General features: G+C 24.5%; 1 protein-coding gene and 1 long non-coding RNA gene across 5 annotated transcripts in view; one reads left to right on the top strand and one right to left on the bottom strand.

Annotated features, from left to right (window-relative positions):
• LOC126894658 (serine/threonine-protein kinase tricornered) overlaps positions 1-19,214 on the top strand; it is a 41,819-nt gene that overhangs the window by 13,775 nt on the left and 8,830 nt on the right. Inside the window, exon 1 of one of the 4 annotated variants that reach the window (XM_050665835.1) lies at positions 3,906-4,130. The exons of the other annotated variants lie outside the window; for them this stretch is intronic. The gene's annotated coding sequence lies outside the window, so the exon portion shown is untranslated. Of the gene's footprint in view, positions 1-3,905; positions 4,131-19,214 lie in introns of those variants that run through there. 4 annotated transcript variants of the gene reach the window in all.
• On the bottom strand, positions 10,672-15,346 carry LOC126894668 (uncharacterized). The gene is made up of 3 exons (XR_007701472.1): positions 14,981-15,346; positions 11,852-12,054; positions 10,672-11,796 (listed from the first exon to the last, which is right to left on the bottom strand). It is a non-coding gene; the product is annotated as an uncharacterized LOC126894668 (long non-coding RNA).

Genomic DNA, 19,214 nt, shown 5'->3' on the forward strand with positions numbered 1-19,214 from the left:
GAATCAACACAATTTTTTTATGAGAAATAATATTTTTTAATAATCCCTTTTTCATTCGACATACTTTATCTTAATCAGGGTATTAATAAGAAACTAGCAGATAATGTAGCTTTTGTAATTATCCACCAATTTCTTAGAATTAAACACTATCTACTGATTTGCATCGAAGCGTTTCTTATGATAGTGATTTTAATCACTGTCAGATTAAATCTATACTGGACCCAACTATGCAACATCCCCACTATGCCGCGACCCCACTGTGCTGGGTTTTTTTTAATTTTAATTTAATGAAAATACATTTTTTTAAATTCTATTACAGCCCCTCACAAAAAAAACCTTTTCAATATTGTATGAAAGTTACGAATTATGAAAATTACTTCCATATTTATATAGAAATAAATTTAAGGAAGAAATAAATTAGACCCCTAAATTTTGATCAAATTGAGCTTAGTAATTTATCGATTCATGATGCTACTGCTATCCGATATAACTATTATTGCTAATAATAATTATAAAATATAAAATACATTACATAAAAACCCAACACAGTGGGGATGTTGTAAGTTGGGTCCAGTATAGATGATATCTGACAGTGATTAAAATCACTATCATAAAAAACGCTTCGATGCATATCTGTAGATAGTCTTTAATTTTAAGAAATTGGTTGATTATTCTAAAAGTAAAATTAACTACCATTTCCTTAATTATATCCATTATCTATCATTATACCTAATTAGTAGTTGATTTATAAGTATAATTTATGAATAAATATCTATTAAAGCAATTCAACGTAGTATGAAATTGATATTTAATAATTTAGTATTGTAATTTTTTCGGAGAATTTTTAAAAAATAATAAAGTAGTTATTATTTTCAGGCTAACGTGTATAAAAATTGATTGGCTTGACACAGAACTTTTTAGATTTTTTAATTATTTGTTGTTAATTATGAAGAAATGGTCTGCAAAATATATTCATTAGAGTAAAAAAGATACTTTTATTATTCAATTTTTCGTGCTAATTTCAAATTAGCAATTATATGTTTTTCAACTTCAAGTTTGAAATTTACATTATTTTATGATAATATTGTTAAGATTAATACGCAGACAGGAAATTGTATAATTAATATTTACTGTAAATTTATTAGAAAACTCAATATTTTTTTTTTCATTTTTATTGTAATAGATCACTTAAATAAAAATCATAGTAATCATTCCTAAGTAATTTTTGTGATTAAAAATATTCTATATTTGAAATAATTATGGCATTGTAAATTTAAAAATATAAAAATTAATTTTTTTTAAAAAATCGTATTTTTTAAGAACTTTGAAGTCCGTTTTCACCTTGAAAACAAAATAAAGTTCAAAAATGTTTTTTCCATAATATAGTATATTACATAAGCTTTAATTTAAAGGTATATAAAATCGTGTCACTATTTCCGGAACACTTTGAAAGTTAAGTTGAAAGGTTGTCATTTTGAATCCCTCCTCTTGGGCAGATTTATATTTTTAAATTTATAATGCCGTAATTATTTCAAATATAGATAGTTTTAATTACAAAAAATACTTAGAAATGATTACTATGATTTTTATTTATGTGATCTATTACAATAAAAATGAAATAAAAATATTGAGCTTTTTAATAAATTTACAGTAAATAGTAAGGGTCAGATTTATAAAATAAATATTATATATGATAGGTAAAGAAATCATGCATTTATATAAAAAAAATTATATTGATTTGGTTATTTTTGAAAAAGTTTTGGCAGTTTTAAGTAAAAAAAATTGAAAAAATGTTGAAAATTAGCAATTTTTAATTTTTTGGAGATTTTCCCCATTTACGGAGATTGAAAGAAATTTTTTAAATTTTGAGGGTATTGTCTGCGACTAGATACAATTTGTAATCTACTGACGTATCGTTAAAAGAAATCGGTTCGGTGAGAGCTGAGAAAAAGTGGTAATAGACAAAAAAAAAACACATCATAGTAAAATTAATTCCTTCGCATTATAGCTAAAAATCTATTAGAGTCCTCTAAATCCAATAATTTTGATACCTTAGAAAAGCTATAAAAACGCAAGTATATCAATGTACTAAATAGTTTTATGTATTGTTTTTATGTGTACATTTTAACATACCTTGTAGTTTTTTTTCGGATAAAACAATAGAATGTTTAAAATTTTACTTAAATTAATAAAATAAGATTTCGATTATGTTTTGAAAGTTTACGTTATATAATAGCAAATAAAAACTGTAGGATGGGTATAATAGATATTTTTCCTACTTAATATATAACATAGAAACTATATTATTAATTAAGTAATTTCTTATTTCTTTCGCTTTAGCTGTATTTATATATTTTAGGCCTAATCAGATAGTAAAACATAGCTTAAAGCAGTAACAGTAAATATGGCTTATGAATTAATAAACACAAAATTTATTTTTCAGTTGAATTGTGTATGTATCTTAATTTTACTCGCGTGCACATAAATAAATATTAGCTTAGTTTTATCACAAAAATTCTAAACAACTTATTATCAGTATTGTATGATATCTTGACACGCCGTTCAGAAAAGTTTGTTCATGAATTCGTGAATATTAAGTACTCAAATATGCGTATTATTATTGTGAAAAAATGGCGTGTTTGTAAAATTTTCGTGATATATTATCATCTAAAATTTTTTGTACAACTTTTGATAGGCTAAAATTAAAAAAAGTTAGGTTTGAATAACTTTTAAAATTATTTGTTCTGTAAACATATGTCATAATAATTTAATTGTTCACTAGCTAGCTACTTAATAATGATAAGAGTTAAAGAAGCTAGTACAACAAGATTTTAGTAAAAAGTTGTTATTTCAGTATTTTCAAAATTTTAGCTACAAAATTTATAGGTCGAATTAGATAAATAAATAAATAGAAGTTAGATTAATTGTATGTGACTAAAAGCAGCGATTATTAGTGGACTATTGTAGCGAAGTTGTAATTATAATTATAATAATAAAATATATTAAGTACATTTTCCGAAAATTATTTTTGTAATTGCTGCTTTTACTGCAAGAATAAGGATACCTAGATCAAAGAGAACAATAATTGTTCTCAATTATTGAGTTTATTTAACATAAAAATCAAATATTAAAAAAAATTGTTTTAGTATACAAAAAGTATTTATTAACTTATTTGTTTTACATATCGCAGGAAAATTTAATGAAAAAAAAAAATTGTAGTGATAGGTTGTTTTTTTTTTTTGATAGATTGTTATCATGATAGATATTTTTATGGTTTATTATTGTAAATGTTCACAAAAATAGGTAATTGATAATCAATCAATACCGATTGAGTCTTTGTAAATATAGATATCTACTATATTTTTAAAGAAGAATTAAGATATACAACTTTATTAAATGTAATTCAACGGTATATATTTCGTTAGTTGTTAAAGTGATACACTTGGAAAATTAATAACTGCACCACAAAAAATGTTTAAAGTCAATTTTGTTAGTAATTTAAACCACTGTTTTAGTTTAACTTAAATATATAAAATTATAAATTAACTCACGAATAGACAATATATAAGTTTAACCCAACCCAACCCAATATTATCTTTTCTTTGTGTACACTTCCCATCTTGAAAAATAGTGACAAGATATTTGTAACGATATTTTTGAAAAGTGATAATAATGTTAACGTTATGTAGGCCTTTAGTTGAATCTCAGGACAACTATAGGTCAGTGGTCGGTTGCAGAGAACAGCTGATCGCTTATGCACGTGGTCGATTTTATTCCCACATCCAACAGACGGTGTTCCTCTTGCTCACCCTTCGCTCCGTTTGTCCTACTTCCCACCTATGGCGTTTGTTGTTTGGCGGCGGTGGCTTGTTCCATTGTATGTGCTTGTACGTGCACCCCACCGTTTCGACGCAGTAGTCGGTGAATTATTCGGCATTGCTGTCGTCGTGAGCCCAATATCGTTAACTGTACTCGCGCGAGACAAATTTTCGTTTTTTTAATTTATTATTGTTATAATCTAGGCAAGTACCTTGACCTTTGTTAAGATTAATTTAAAAAACCCGTGTCGTTTTTATTTAAGTGGCTAGTGTATGCAATTGTTTTTCAAAAGGATTCTAAAAGTGGCAGCAGTGAGTAATTAATTTTTATTATTTCAAAATTATAAAACTTTAAACTAGTATCTAAATAAATATTGTTATAGATATCTTATGAATTCATACATAGGTTCCGTTTATATCAATTTTAAAGTTTTTTATTTTGTTTAAGTTAAGCGACAACTGACTAAATAATTGTTTGTACTCTATGTACAACTTACGTACGATAATACGATAATATATCAGTAAAACTCCATTCGATTCCTAGAAATAAATAAATACGTCATATTTTTCAAGAATTAAACAACTTCTATTATTTTAAAAATAATCTTGAAAACAAAACTGAATTTTAAACATAAAACTATTAACATAATATTTTATTCTTAATTTATCATTATTCTGTTTAAATAAATGATACTTGGGTAATTCTGAGAAAATGTCATTGATTAATTGTCGCGTCGCTGACAAATTCAACAAAATCTTTGTTTGAAAATATGAAAGAAGAAATTACTATTGTCCTAGTTTTACCAAATCCTTTTCTATAATGAAGTTTAATACATCACGAGAACTGTAATTCTGTTGTTGATATGCGTGGAAACCGAGATAGAGTTCTGCGAACCGCGTGTTTAGCTTAGTAGGAAAACGTGACGTTTCAAAACGCTTTCGTCCATTTTGGCGCTAAATCCATAATTACGTTTGGGATAATATAGTGTTGCTTTTATAATCGCTCTAATTTATCACTGTGGCCTTATAATCTAAATTTCACTAGGTGTTATTGCAAACAGTAAGACTATAACGTTTCACCTCACCGTTATATATCTATGTTGCCATCGAACAATATCAATTGTTATTCATGTTTGCAATATCCGTTTATTGTTGGATAAATGTATGATATACATTTTTTATATGTTTAAAAATTTTGTACTATAGATAATTGTTTTTTATTATAAAACATGACTTAAAATATTCATCTAAATATCTTAACCCTTGTACTTGACTTGCTATAACCGTAACTATAGGCAACATGAACAAATACACTTGGGTATTTATTATAAGGGTCACTTACAAAATATTTTCTTCTCATTCTCAATATTTTAAATATAATTTTTGATATATATATATTGAAATATAAACGTATAGTAATATATTTTATATTAAATATATGAAAAAAGATTTATTTAAAAATAAAGTCTTTAGATTTTTATTTAGTATAAAAAAATAAGTAATTTTAATTTTATCATAAATTAAATTTTATTACTTAATGTTATGCGTACTAAAAATAAAAAGTATGCCATTAATTATTTTTTTGTTTATTTTCACTTTACTGTCCACTTAATCGGTGGTGTAGCCAAGGAGAGACACAAGAGGCTAGAGGTACTTCATTAACCAATTATTACTGTTATCAGTATATAACTTTAGCACTTGAAAAAGTATACGATACGCCAATAAAATTTAAAAAAATTGTAACTTCCATATGGAAAATCTCGTGAAAACTATCAATTTTTTTTTTTTGATTTACACAAAATATGTTATTATTTTACTATAACCTTTAAATTTGCCTACATACATCAGCCCCTTACATGCCAATCAATAATAGAATATTTAAAAATTCTATACTGTTGTCGGAGGTTACAATTTCCCCTTTATATTATATTTGACAACATTATTGCAAATTTCCCATTTATGGTAATTTTAATATAGAATATTTAATAAACAAGAGATACTAAAATATATTTTAATGATGAAATTAATTATGAAGGTATTAGTTTATTGCAAATGTTTTAAAATCAAAATAATATTGGAATAATTATATAATATATAAGTAATATAATAATAATTATGATTACTATTTATGTAGAATCTATTTTAAAAGAAAAAATTTGCTAATATAGAACTAACTTTATTTTTCAATTTTAATAAATAATAATTAATGTATCATCCTGTTAATAAATAAATGGTATTACACTTAATATACACGATAATTACATTATTTCATAATTTATAAATGTACACCATTTTCTATAACACTTGCAATGAATACTTTGAATTGTGGAAGATTATTAATTAACTAAAAAAAATGCGTTTTATTTATAGTTTTACTATATGTTTATAATAAGTTTTCAAAACACCAATAAGAAAAAAAATTAAATAAAAATAATATGAACTCAGTGACAATATTCACAATAACTAAAAGAAAGAAAACCATCGAAGACCATAAAAGTGCTTTACTTAGAAAAAGGTTAATCCTTTTGAAAACATTATGGTTTTCAATATTTAAACTAGCTAACCCTAATATTTAAATTTTATACTTAGTTTACATGATTGTTTACGAGTTTTTCCATATGGAAGTTACAATTTTTTTAAATTTTATTGGCGTATCGTATACTTTTTCAAGTGCTAAAGTTATATACTGATAACAGTAATAATTGGTTAATGAAGGTACTCTAGCCTCTTGTGTCTCTTCTTGGCTATACCACCGATTAAGTGGACAGTAAAGTGAAAATAAACAAAAAAATAATTAATGGCATACTTTTTATTTATAGTATTTAATTTATTTTGTACGTTTATATTGATCGAATATTTTACGTTTTTTTTTTATAAATTTGATTTAAATTGTGCACTTTTTTAAAAATAAATTTATATATCAATAATTTTTTATGCAGTTAAGACTAGTTAAGATTGTTAAAAATTGCATGTCTAATAAAACATACTCTTTCTCTTGTATGATTAGTCGGAGTTTGTAAAATGTACTTTTTCAGATTTGTTGGTGTGTTTACATTATATTAGCGAGGTCATTATTTATTAACTAATGATATAGAAATTATTCTTTTAAAAATTGTATTTCAAAACAAATTGAAAATTTTACAACGTTAGTTTTATTGTCTAAGTACTACAAACAGAAAAATTTTACAATTTTGTAGATATTATTAATATTACTAATTCCATAATTTATTTTTTATACAAAATATGTGTTAATTTATATATTTAAAATTAGCGTAGTTGTGTCACAAACAAATTTCTATTGACTTGGCGTTATCATAATGCATATTGTAATTTTTAACTTTGAAAACATTAACTATGGTAAACACGATTTGGTTCACCAATCTTATCTAAAGCAAACTTAAATCTATATCCTTTGATAGTTCATTTAACTTATAAACAGGTTAAAGATCACTAATTATGATAGATACAGCTTTCCTCGTGTATAATTTGTGTTCTATTTCTATGTGTTATGTAGTCAGGAGCAATTTATAAGGTTATTAAAGTCCCCTCTCTTATTTTTAGGTATTAAATTGCTTTACCACGACCTATTGATTTCAATGTAGACTGGTGGATGTATTACATTTTTTTTTTAATAGTTAACGCTACCTTTTCTTATAGCACACAAAATAAAAACACCTGTCATTTACAATCGATGTCATCGTTTTTTTTTTTTGTCAAATTTATAAAATGGCTACTAATATAGTTTTATTTTCAATTTAAAATATAGTTTTATTGAATGGTAAAATTTTAAATTACTGAAAAAATTGAGAGATTTTTTTTTTTTTTTTTTTTTTTGATGTAACAGAATTTTTATGATTTTATTAACATTTAAACAAACTGATTAATGATTTTACATGTGTGAAATGTATGGTTTTTATTTTAATTAAAAAAAAAAAGTAATCAAGATTTGACATAGTGGGGATACAGCATAATTGCAACAATATAGCTTTTTATCCGTCTTAAGTTTATTTAAGATGTATGTAATCACTATCAGATTTTGACAATTTTTTCAATACCCTTATCGATTGGTTCGCTCTTCGATGCGAAGCTGAAAATGTATCAATTTTACAATGATGTGTTTATTTATTTTCATTTTCTTAAGTATTGTCCTATTATTTTGTAATTTTGTTTGAAAATCTGACCCTTTATCTATCCACAAGGGGAATTAAAATAACAACTTTTGTACACAAAATTAAAATTTTCAACCTTTATAAAAGGGGTTCAAACATTAAATACACTTATAGAAAGTAAAACTTTTAAATTTATTCAAATTAACTTTTGTAAATGTTCTAGAAATACTGATATATATATATAAGTTTATGCAATATACTTCATAAATATTTGACCTCTAGATTTATCCTCATAGTTAAGACTGACATCAAAGTTAAAAAAAAGTGCGTTTTGTTTAAAAATTCGGAAGTTCAAAATAATTTAATAAATTATTGTGCAAAAACTTATTTGAAAGTTTTTTTATAAAATTAGTGTAAACTAGGAGAGTTAGGGGACCATTATACCAAATTTTTATTCGTAAATATTTTTTTTTATTTTAAACATATATAGATTACTACATTCAAAAGATATTTTTAATTTTGTATGTTTTCCAAAATTATAAAAAATAGATTGGGGTCTACAATACCCCCTTCCCAAAGAAAAATTATAATTGAAATTGTCTTTGTGTACATGTTTATTTTGATTTCAATATTAAACCGTTATTACTTATAAAAAATGTACAATTAGGCGATATTTTTATTTTAAAATATCTTACAAGAGATGGTTATAAAAATAAAGTCGCCGATTTTCATAATAATTATATGACTCTAACTTACATAAATAAAGTTAAATTTTTGAGATTTTTACTAATTGGTCAAAAAACAAGTATTTACTAATGAACAAAAAGTTATTAAAAACAAAAAAATCATGTCATAAAATGTTTATTATAAAGTTATATTTAATATATTTTGTTTATTTCTTCTAAGTTAATTTTTATAAAAACTTATAATTTATAAATGTTGAACTTTAAAACTTTTTTTAGTTTAAAATTGATATCATTACATTGAAAATTGTTTGAGGATTTAAAAATTGTGTTGTTTATATAGGATTATTTCCTGAAAAGTTTTGCATTAAGCTCATTAATTTTTATACGCGTTTGCCATAAAAGTAAAGAAATATACTTGTTTTTCTTCTTTTTTTTTCGCCTTTATCCCAACTACTTGGACTCGGTCACCCTTATCCTAAACTTCCACTTGACACGTTCTTCCACATATTCTCCGCACACATCAGCCATCCTCATATTGTATTCAACAACATCTCTCCGTTTCTCTTTTGGTCTTACTCTACCTCTTCTTCCCTCGACATTCATTTTCATAACTGCTCTTGCAGCTTCCGATTCCTCTCCCCTCCTAACATGACCAAACCATTTAAGTCTTTTTTTCTCTCATCTATTAACGATTGACGCTACACCTATACTCCCTCTTATCTTATCCTCTTTAGTTTATCTACTCATCCGTCTAAGAGTTCTCATCTCTGTTGTACTCATTCTATGATATATTCTCTTGCCAATCACCCAACACTCTAACCCATATTGCATAGCTGGTCTCACTTACAGTCTTATAGAACTTACTTTTTAGCCTCGTATGAATTCTTAGATTAAACACTATTTATAGATTTGCATCGAAGCGTTTCTTATGTTTATTATTTAAGTGGTTTTAATCACTGTCATATAATACATGATATTATCATCTATACTTGTCCTAACTATGCCACATCTACACTGTATTCCACTGTACTACCGTTTTTTTTATATCAGTTAAACAACTTAGTTACTGAACATCCTTCTAAATGAATTCATGTGAAGGGGTACAAATTAATCTTGGTCAGTTTTGGTTTAGTTTTGGTTCATTAAGTAAGGAAAGAAGTTTCTATTGTTCTAATTGTTTGTAATAATTGACATATTTCCACGCTGTATGCGTTAAAAATGTCCAATGTATATATTTGAAATTCGGATATTTTTTTTAGTAGTGTAATTTTATAATGATATAAAAAATTTTAAATTGTATATTATTCAATTACAGCATAACCACTGTGAATTTAATGATATGCTTGAGTCTTGTATTGTATTAGTTTGTTAATTTTTGTTGAGATTAATTAATTAATTAAATTAAATTAAAATTTTTTGTATAAGAATACATATAATTTTTTTTTTTTTTGAAGGAGTTACAAGAACTTTTGGTCTCCCCATCAATTTTTGTTTATTGTTTACTATTGATTTATAATAATATAAACATATATTAAGAAAGAAACGGACTTCAAAACATATTCATAAATTTAGCAGTAAAAAATTTACATTTTACGATATCTATATTTGTTGCAACTATGCAACTTCAACATTATCACACCCTGCTGTGTAACAGTTTTCTTAAGTCAAATATTTTATGAGAATTGAAAAAATGTTATATATGAAAAAAATGGCTGTTTACGTTGATACTAATTTTTTCGACATATTAAAAGAATTCAGAATAATTTTATGTTTTCAATTATATATAATTCGGGATCTTTTGAATGATGATTTTATATAATAAATTGGTCTGACAACTTTATGGACAAACTCAAAATAAATATTAATATAACCAATACCTTTTCACAATTATCCTGCATCAAAGGTAAAACATATAATTTAAATTATGTATGTAAGTGTTTTAAAACAATATTTTATTCCTATTACACGCTGTCATAATAATTTGTCTATCTATGTAGGGTATAAAGTCTGAAATAACTTTTTTTATTCATCAGTTACAAAAAAATACAGCCAGGTAATTTTGAGTTTTATTTGGTTAAACATATTGAAATCTAAAAATATATGTATTGATCAATATTTTGAAAATAAATAATATCTGATTTCAAGCCAGTAATTGAGGGGTTAAGGGATCATCCCCTCTATCGTGCAGCAAACGCGTATTCGTTCTAGAAAAATATAAGATTTGGTTTTGTAGGCGTCGTGTAGGGAAACTAAGAGGTCCAGGTCTATTAGTTTTTAATTAACATTTTTGCATAATTTTATAGAAATTATTGTTCGAGGGATTAAATTAAATTAGCCCCCACCAAATTAATTATTCTAAACTATTCTTGGTTTAACTTTTCGCCAAATTTTGTAACTACGGCTTTGGCTGATTTAGTAAGTGAAATGCATATTGTGTGACTTTTTTTATGTAATAAAAATAATTATTTAATTATCAATTCAGTGAATATAAATTAATGTGTTTATAACGTAAGTAATAGTTTAGACTTTGGATCCTAGTAACATTTATTTTTCAAGATCCTAGACACATGTAAATAAACCCCTAAAATATTTTACATTCCTCTAAATTCTTTTTGGATGGTTTTCAGTTACGTATTTGGTTATTAAATTTTATAAATAAATTTACTTTAAACTATTTGACTGAAAATGTTATTTTTAAGATTACATAGATATACGGATATAGTTTTTTTAATGAAGAAGAATTACCTTATATACTAATGTTGTCCGAACCTAAGGGGACTTAGGTTAACTTAAGGGAAATGAATTGTATTTTATTTCTACCTAAGTTATGAATCGCCGAACTAATTGTACTGTGTCAATCGCTTCATATAGAAAAACTACTTCTACAGATTTAATTATTATTGTCTATTGTATCACTATGCTTGTTTAAAATTTTCTATATATTTTTACCTAATAATTTTTCTTTTTGATATGAAAAAATATTAAAAGAATTAATCATTATTGTCGATTACAAAAATGCAATCGAATTATCATGCTATGCATATGCGTGATAGATTTTGAAGAAATGCAAAAGAGGGTTTTTGTTTTCATTATAGATTCATGGCTACAGAGACCTTTCATTACTTAACGAGTTGCTATTATGACGTTGCATACCGAATTCTAGCAATTAACATTGTAGGACTTCTGAAAAAAAAACACTATTAATGTTTATAGGTAGTGTCATTTGAAAAATATTTACTTATTTAAATACATTAGGTATCAACTAGTGAACACGTAATACACTCAATATTACTGCTATAGTTACAATATATTTCCATCCGGTTTAGAAAAACACCGTCATAACACGTATTTTCGTATGACCCGTTCTAAATAAACATGTGAAGCACATTACTATTTGTTCGTGATTCATTATACTGTGATATCGACAGTAAAACGTTGAACCTGAAAAAAAAATCTATGCGTATCATAATATATAACGTATATTTTATACCGTTATTTCCTTTTCACTGTAAATCATAATAGACTATTCTGGGGGAAAATTAGTGGCATAAAAAGGAAAAAATGTTTAAATGAATATAAATACTTTTATCAAAGTATATATATAATGGAAGTAAAATTAAAATATAAATTGAACAACAACTTAATAAATATTTTACCTAATACTTACATTTACGTTTTTAAATCAGTGTTTATTAATATGTCATTATTTGTTGCACAAATAATGTCTATTTAAATAAAAACTTTCTCGAGCCACTAAATTATTTAAAACTTAAAAGATTTAATTACATATTTTTTTTATGTAAAACAATATATTTTTGAGGACTTTATTTGAGGTACGTTTAGCCGTCTGTCATTAAGTTAAATAAATATCTAGAGTTTTAAAATTACATTTTTTTCCGATATTTACTGCCAATTTTAAATGTATAGCCAATAACCATTAATTAAATATTTTAATAAATAAAATTAAAAAAAATTCTCAGCACAATAATTAAATTGGATCTTCAGAATACATCATTATATGTATATTTAGCCTTTGCAGGCCACTGTCTATTTTCAAGTTTCCAAATAATTTATAACAACCTGTATTTAAAGGTAATACTTCAAATTAAAGTAACTTAATAGTTCTTTTGATAATGATTGCTTAAAAATACGAATAAAAAAAAAATGAATTCAAATAAGTCTATTGAAAATTAAAATTAATGAAAAATATAATAAACTATTTTATAACGATATAAAATTTTTATAAAATTGTAAAAAGTAAAATAGAAAATTTAGAATTATTGTATCTGTATTTAGTTTTTATCCTTAAACATACTCCTTAATATAATAATGGAAGCTTAAACACATTTAGTAGTATAAGAAAAATTATTAGATTTAGAGAAATGGAGTGACTAGTGTTGAAAGAATAATTCTATATGTATTTATTATTTTATATATTACAAAACAATATAATTCGCATAAAATTAAAAAATTGTTTTCTTATTGTTAATAAAATTCAAAGATGTTGGAATACAGTAAATACAAAATATTAAATGGTTAACACTAAAACGGTTAGAGTAGAATTGAAATAATTTGTGTATTAAATGAAACTAGATTGTACACAAATAGTTGTCGAAAAAAAATCGATTCACTAATCGATACTATTGAATACTAAAAGTGGTGTTGCCTCATATTGAAATCTTAAAAAAAATTTTCTGTATAATTTAAATTTTATATCATTTTCAACTAATAAAATGTATTTATATTATTATTTGTACCTTAGAATTTTTACTGTAGTTTGATAACTTCTATTACCTTTAAAATTAGTAATAATGATATCTAAACAGTTGATAATGTTAACAATGATAACTGACAGTCAGTGTGACAAATATATTGTGAATGATACATACAATAACTGTTATTATTATAATTGGATACACTATATTGATAGATTCTGTTCAGATAATATTATTTACAGTTTCATTGTTCTAGGTTAGAGTTTTTGTTGGGGATATCATTACTATAAATGTCGTATTAATTAAAATAATGTGTTTTCATTTGATTTTTCAAAGTTGAGTCCTTAAAACTCCGAATATACAATTATTTAAAAACTGAATTGAATGTAATAAGTTATTATAAAAAATATTTATTTGAAATACTTTTACTTTCAAAAAGTTTGTTATAAGAAATTTTGATTACTATGATTAAATATACAGGTGTCTTTAATTTTTTCACATCTTTAGTAACTTTATCTAAATAATTACTTTTATTTCATAAATTATATGTTGCAACAATTTTTTGTATTTAATAGTATGATAGTAAATTCTGAATGAGATTATTTGGCCTATTTCGAATCTGACCTTAGAATTTTTATATTGATTCCAGTTTTTTTAAATTATCATTAATTAGTGAAAATCAGATAATTATGTAATTAATGACTTATGAAAAAATAAAAATTTAAAAATCCTATTTAAAACTGTTATGTGTTATATATAAAGGCACTTGCAAAATGTGTGATCTATATCTCTAGTTTAAGTCATTAAACGTGGGCCTTCAAAGTTGATTTTATCAATAATCAAAGCTGAACTCTATTATAAATTTTTTATGACTGATAAAATATTGTATAAAAAATGTAAATATTATTTTATGTCTTTAGTATTTATAGATACTGAAAGAATGGCTGTTAACATTAAAAGAAAATATGAAACTCAACATATAAAAATTATAACAATATTTTTATAAAAATTATCTTAAATTCTAAAATTAAATATATTTTAAAATAAAATTATGTACAATCCTTTATAATTTTCTGAAAATTTGATTTAATTAGATTGTATGTGTCACCATTATTTGTTAAACTATAGGGGTATACAACTCATATATAGTTAAAAACCATTAGTTTTTTCTTGTTTATTGCTAAATAACTTATTTAAAATTGTATACGAGTTTTAAAATTATTTAAGTTTACAATTTGAGATGATGTTTATTTGATTTTCATTAATCAGCAATTATCTCAAAAATTAGAATCAAATTGAAAATTATAAAGCTAGATTCGGAATTAACGACAAAATTCTATGCAAATTTTACTATCATATTGTTTAATGAAGATAATTTTTGTTGTGTAGAGTAATAAATAATTTATTAATTTAAATTACAAAATTTGAAAATTGAATTTACATTATAAGTATTTTTTATTCGTTCGTATTATTGGTCTTTCATATACAAGATGGTTGGCAAATATCATTTTTCAAAATTTAAGAACATTATCCTTGTTCTTCTCAGTAAAAAAATTATAATTATAAACAAACTACGAGTTCGCGTCAACCTATTTGGCCGGATGCCCTTGGAAATAAAATTTTTTCTTAAATTATTATATCTATTTTCTCACTTAAATAATATTCAGCAATGTTGTTATAACTGGAATGAGTGGTTTATGTATAATATTTTAAATTAATTGTTAACCGTGAAGTTTCCGGAACCATAAATTGTATTTTCCGTTGTCATTCACTTGATGGTGTGGTGTAATAATTGTTTCGAGCAATCGTGGTCGTGTACGTTTATTACGGATTTTTGTCACTATTGTTTCTACTATTGCTATTTACTATTGAAACGGTGTCTGTATATTATACAGACACAGACTGTAGATATACAGTATATATCTACTAGCTCCGCACTAACTTCGAGTCTAACTTAAAGTGTCATTGACCTTAAAAAGATAGCGTAAGATATGTTCGTTCAACATCTGTCGTGCAGGTAAACCACCACCGCATGTGCTGACTATCAAAATTAACAAACCAACAAACGTTATAATAATCGAAACCAATATTGTATGTAATAACCTATATTTTATACAATTTTATTTTTGTTTGTGTTTTATGTTTACGGGTATTATAATTGAAACTGTTTTTAACAATTTAAAATCTAATAATTAACTGAGGAGTTTTTATGGAAATGGTATTCTCGGGCCTGAAATTCATTTGTGTCGGTTGAGTTATACAGGGTGTTCAGTAAGTCAGGAAACGGGTTTCTATTGTTCTCATTGTTACAAACAATAAGAACAATAGAAACCCGTTTCCTGCCTTCCTGAACACTCTGTATATAAAACTTACATATGTTCATAAACCCAGATTTTTAGAAAAAGATTTTATAGTAAGATACCATGCACGTATTTAGATGAAAGTTCATATAGAGCATACTCATCTTCCACCCCAAAAAATTTTCCATTTTACTTAATCATTTTATTGCAGTTAAAATTAATTGTTTCGAAATTGAAGGTAAAATTTTCCTTTGGACCCTTCTTTCCTTTCAAAAAATTACAAATAAACATATCACTACATGTCTGTTAGAACATATTTATACTATTATAATATACTAGAGTATGTAAACAATGTATACTGCCGGCCAAAATTATTAGATCACACAATAACTTTAAGATTTTTTTCAAATAAGATTTGATATCTTGTTGGTTTATTAAATATTATTATAATATTAACAAACATGATTGCTGTAGATTCAAAGAAAAAATAATTCACCTGCAAAAAATTATCGACAGATTTTAATTCGAATTTCTTTGGTGATCTAATAATTTTGGCCGCCAGTTTATTTTTGGATATCAATATCGCACTGAAGTTCAGCAATATTATATCGAAAAAAAATTGTGCTTAATATTCGTATGTAAAAAGAAATCGATATAAAAAAAAAAAAAATTATATTCAAAAATTAAATTTAATATTTAAATATTTTTATCTATTTTTTTATTTTAACAATTCCGTTAAATAACTATTCTTGCAAAAACTAAAACTTGGTATACCAACCAAATCAGATAATGATAATAAATCAAAAAAATATAGATAATAGTTATATCTTACAACGGTAATCAAATATTTACTAATTACTTATTATTCTGAAGAAATATTTATTTTCTTTGTTACAAAACTTACTCATTATAACAAATATATGATTACAACATTTAATGCATGAAATTGTTCTTCATTAAATTATAGTATTATTGTTTTAGTTTTAAATAATAATAAAGAAATTATTATAAGTTCTGTTTATATTTATTCGTCGCTGTGTTATAACTGAAAACAATTGATCTTTTAGTTCGATGCGAAGTAAGATGGTATTAATTTTACCATGGTGTGTTTTTTTTTTTTGTGTCTTTTGCCACTTTTTCTTGGGTCTCACTGGACCAATTCTTTCAACGATACGTCAAAAGATCACAAATCGTATCTATTAAAAGACATTACCCTAGAAAATTGAAATAATTTTCCCTCGTTTTCCGTAAATAGGGGATATCTCTAAAAAATTACAATTTATAAAATCGGTAAATTTCGTCTTTTGTTTTTCTTAAAACTACCATAACATTTTCAATAATTAATAAATTTACATATTTTTTTTTTAATTGAAACCTTAGATATTTTCATTTTATTTAATATCATTTTTTTAAAAACTAACACTTAACCTGCTTACAGGATGGGATTTAAAATAGCAACTTTTTTATAAAAACTAACTTTTGAAAATGATCCGAAAATACTGTGTTCTTTAAACATATATCAAATTAAAGCTCATGTCATGTACTATAAAATGAAAAAAAAAAAATTTGTCCCGACGACTAATCTTCTATGTGCTTATAGCTGCCGTAGTTAAAAACATGCTATTTTATAGTATGTATAAACACAAATTATTTTTTTCTTAATACATTATATATATCTTTAATTTAATATACTTTTTTATTTAAATTGGACAATTTTCCTTTATACAAGGACGGTTTAAAACTTGAAATAAACGTATAAAAAGTAGAACTTTTTCAACTTAACTTTTGAAAATGTTCCCGAAATACTGCATCCTTTAAAAATATGTCAAATTAAAGCTTACAATAAATACTATAAGTCCAAAAAAAAAATTTGTCCCAACACCTTTTCTTTAATTGGAAAATTATGGTCTAATTTAACGATAAATGTAAGTTTTATGTAAAAATCACTGTTTAACATGAAATATTTTAATACTTCAGACTGCCATAACTTTTTGAAAAATAAACAAATGAAAATATTTTTTTTTTTATTGAAATCTTAGATATTTTTCTTTCATTTCATATAAATTTTTTGAAAATCTGACTAAACCTGCCTATAAGGGAGATTCAAAAAAGGAATTTTTGCACACTAGTTAAGTTTTTTAATTTAATTTTCGAAAACGTTCCGGAAATATTGACTCTTTTATTTAGTCTTAAATTAAAGTTTATATTATATGCTTCACTATGAAAATAAAAATTCGAAATATAGATTTATTTCTTGGTAAAAATGGCTACCGTATTCAAAAATATGCTATTATTGTGTTAATATTCTAGGTTTTATATTTCATTTTATTTTAAAATATCTTACTAGGAGATTACACTGACTTTCATGAATGTTTTATAATTTTATTGACATAGAATATAAAGTTAAACTTATTTCAATTTTTTTGCTTTTTTTAAGTTGAAGAAAGTAACTTTAAATTTTTAATTAGCTTAAATTGCTAATTTTATTTTGCGACGAATGCAACGAATAGTTGCCAAATTGGTAACACTTGTGTCTTTCACGCTTTTAGGGTACGAGGTTCAAATTCGCCTGTGACAATTAAAATTATGCATTTTTTTCTAGTTAAATTTTTCAAATCATTTGATTTTTATCTCATTTAGATTTAATAACTTCAATAATTATCAAGGATCCCATCACTGTAGTCTACCCTCGTGAGAAGAAATTTCTTATTTATGTTAATAGTATTTTACTATGCGTTTTCTTTTGTGGCTGCGATTTATTTTTCCAAGAAAAAACGAGCTTTTTGATAAATTTACTGTTAATAGTAATTATAAATTTTCCCTATGAATATATATTCATTCATATATTACACTTATAAATCATAAAGCTCATAATCAATATATAAATAAGGAAATAGGAGATCATATAGTTTTTGGAATAATCCATCAATTTTTTAAAATTCAACACTATCTATAAATTTGCATAGAAGCGTTCTTTATAATATATCAATCGATATTAAAAATTCGTAGCCCCAATAAAAATACGGACTATAAGAAACCAGTCTTTTTTTTTTTTAATCCGAAATCATTACCTGTATAAATAATTAGAAAGTTACTATTTTTATACATTTTTATGAGTTATATCCCTTTACTGNCACAAATCGTATCTAGTCGAAGACATTACCCTTAAAAATTGAAAAAATTTCCCTCGTTCCCCGTAAATGGGGGAAACCTCCAAAAAAATTACAAATTTAAAAATCGCTAATTTTCGAAATTTTTTCAATTTTTTTTACTAAAAACTGCCGTAACTTTTTCAAAAATGACAGAATCAATATAATTTTTTTTTATATAGATGCTTGATGTCTTTACCTATCATTTGGTATACTTTTTTTGTAAATTCAACCTTTTTTCTACCCACAGGGGGGGATTTAAAATGACAACTTTTTCACAAAAAATTAACTTTTTCAACTTAACTTTTGAAAATGTTCCGGAAGGTCTGACACTTTTATATATATCTTAAATTAAAGCTAATGTAATGTACTTTAATTTGAAAAAAAAAAATTTGACCTCTGGACTTGTCTTCATGGTGAAAACGGCTACCGAATGC

The sequence above is a fragment of the Daktulosphaira vitifoliae genome, unplaced genomic scaffold (genome assembly GCF_025091365.1).
Source record: "Daktulosphaira vitifoliae isolate Bord-2020 unplaced genomic scaffold, ASM2509136v1 Scaffold_1, whole genome shotgun sequence".
Lineage (NCBI taxonomy): Eukaryota > Metazoa > Arthropoda > Insecta > Hemiptera > Phylloxeridae > Daktulosphaira > Daktulosphaira vitifoliae.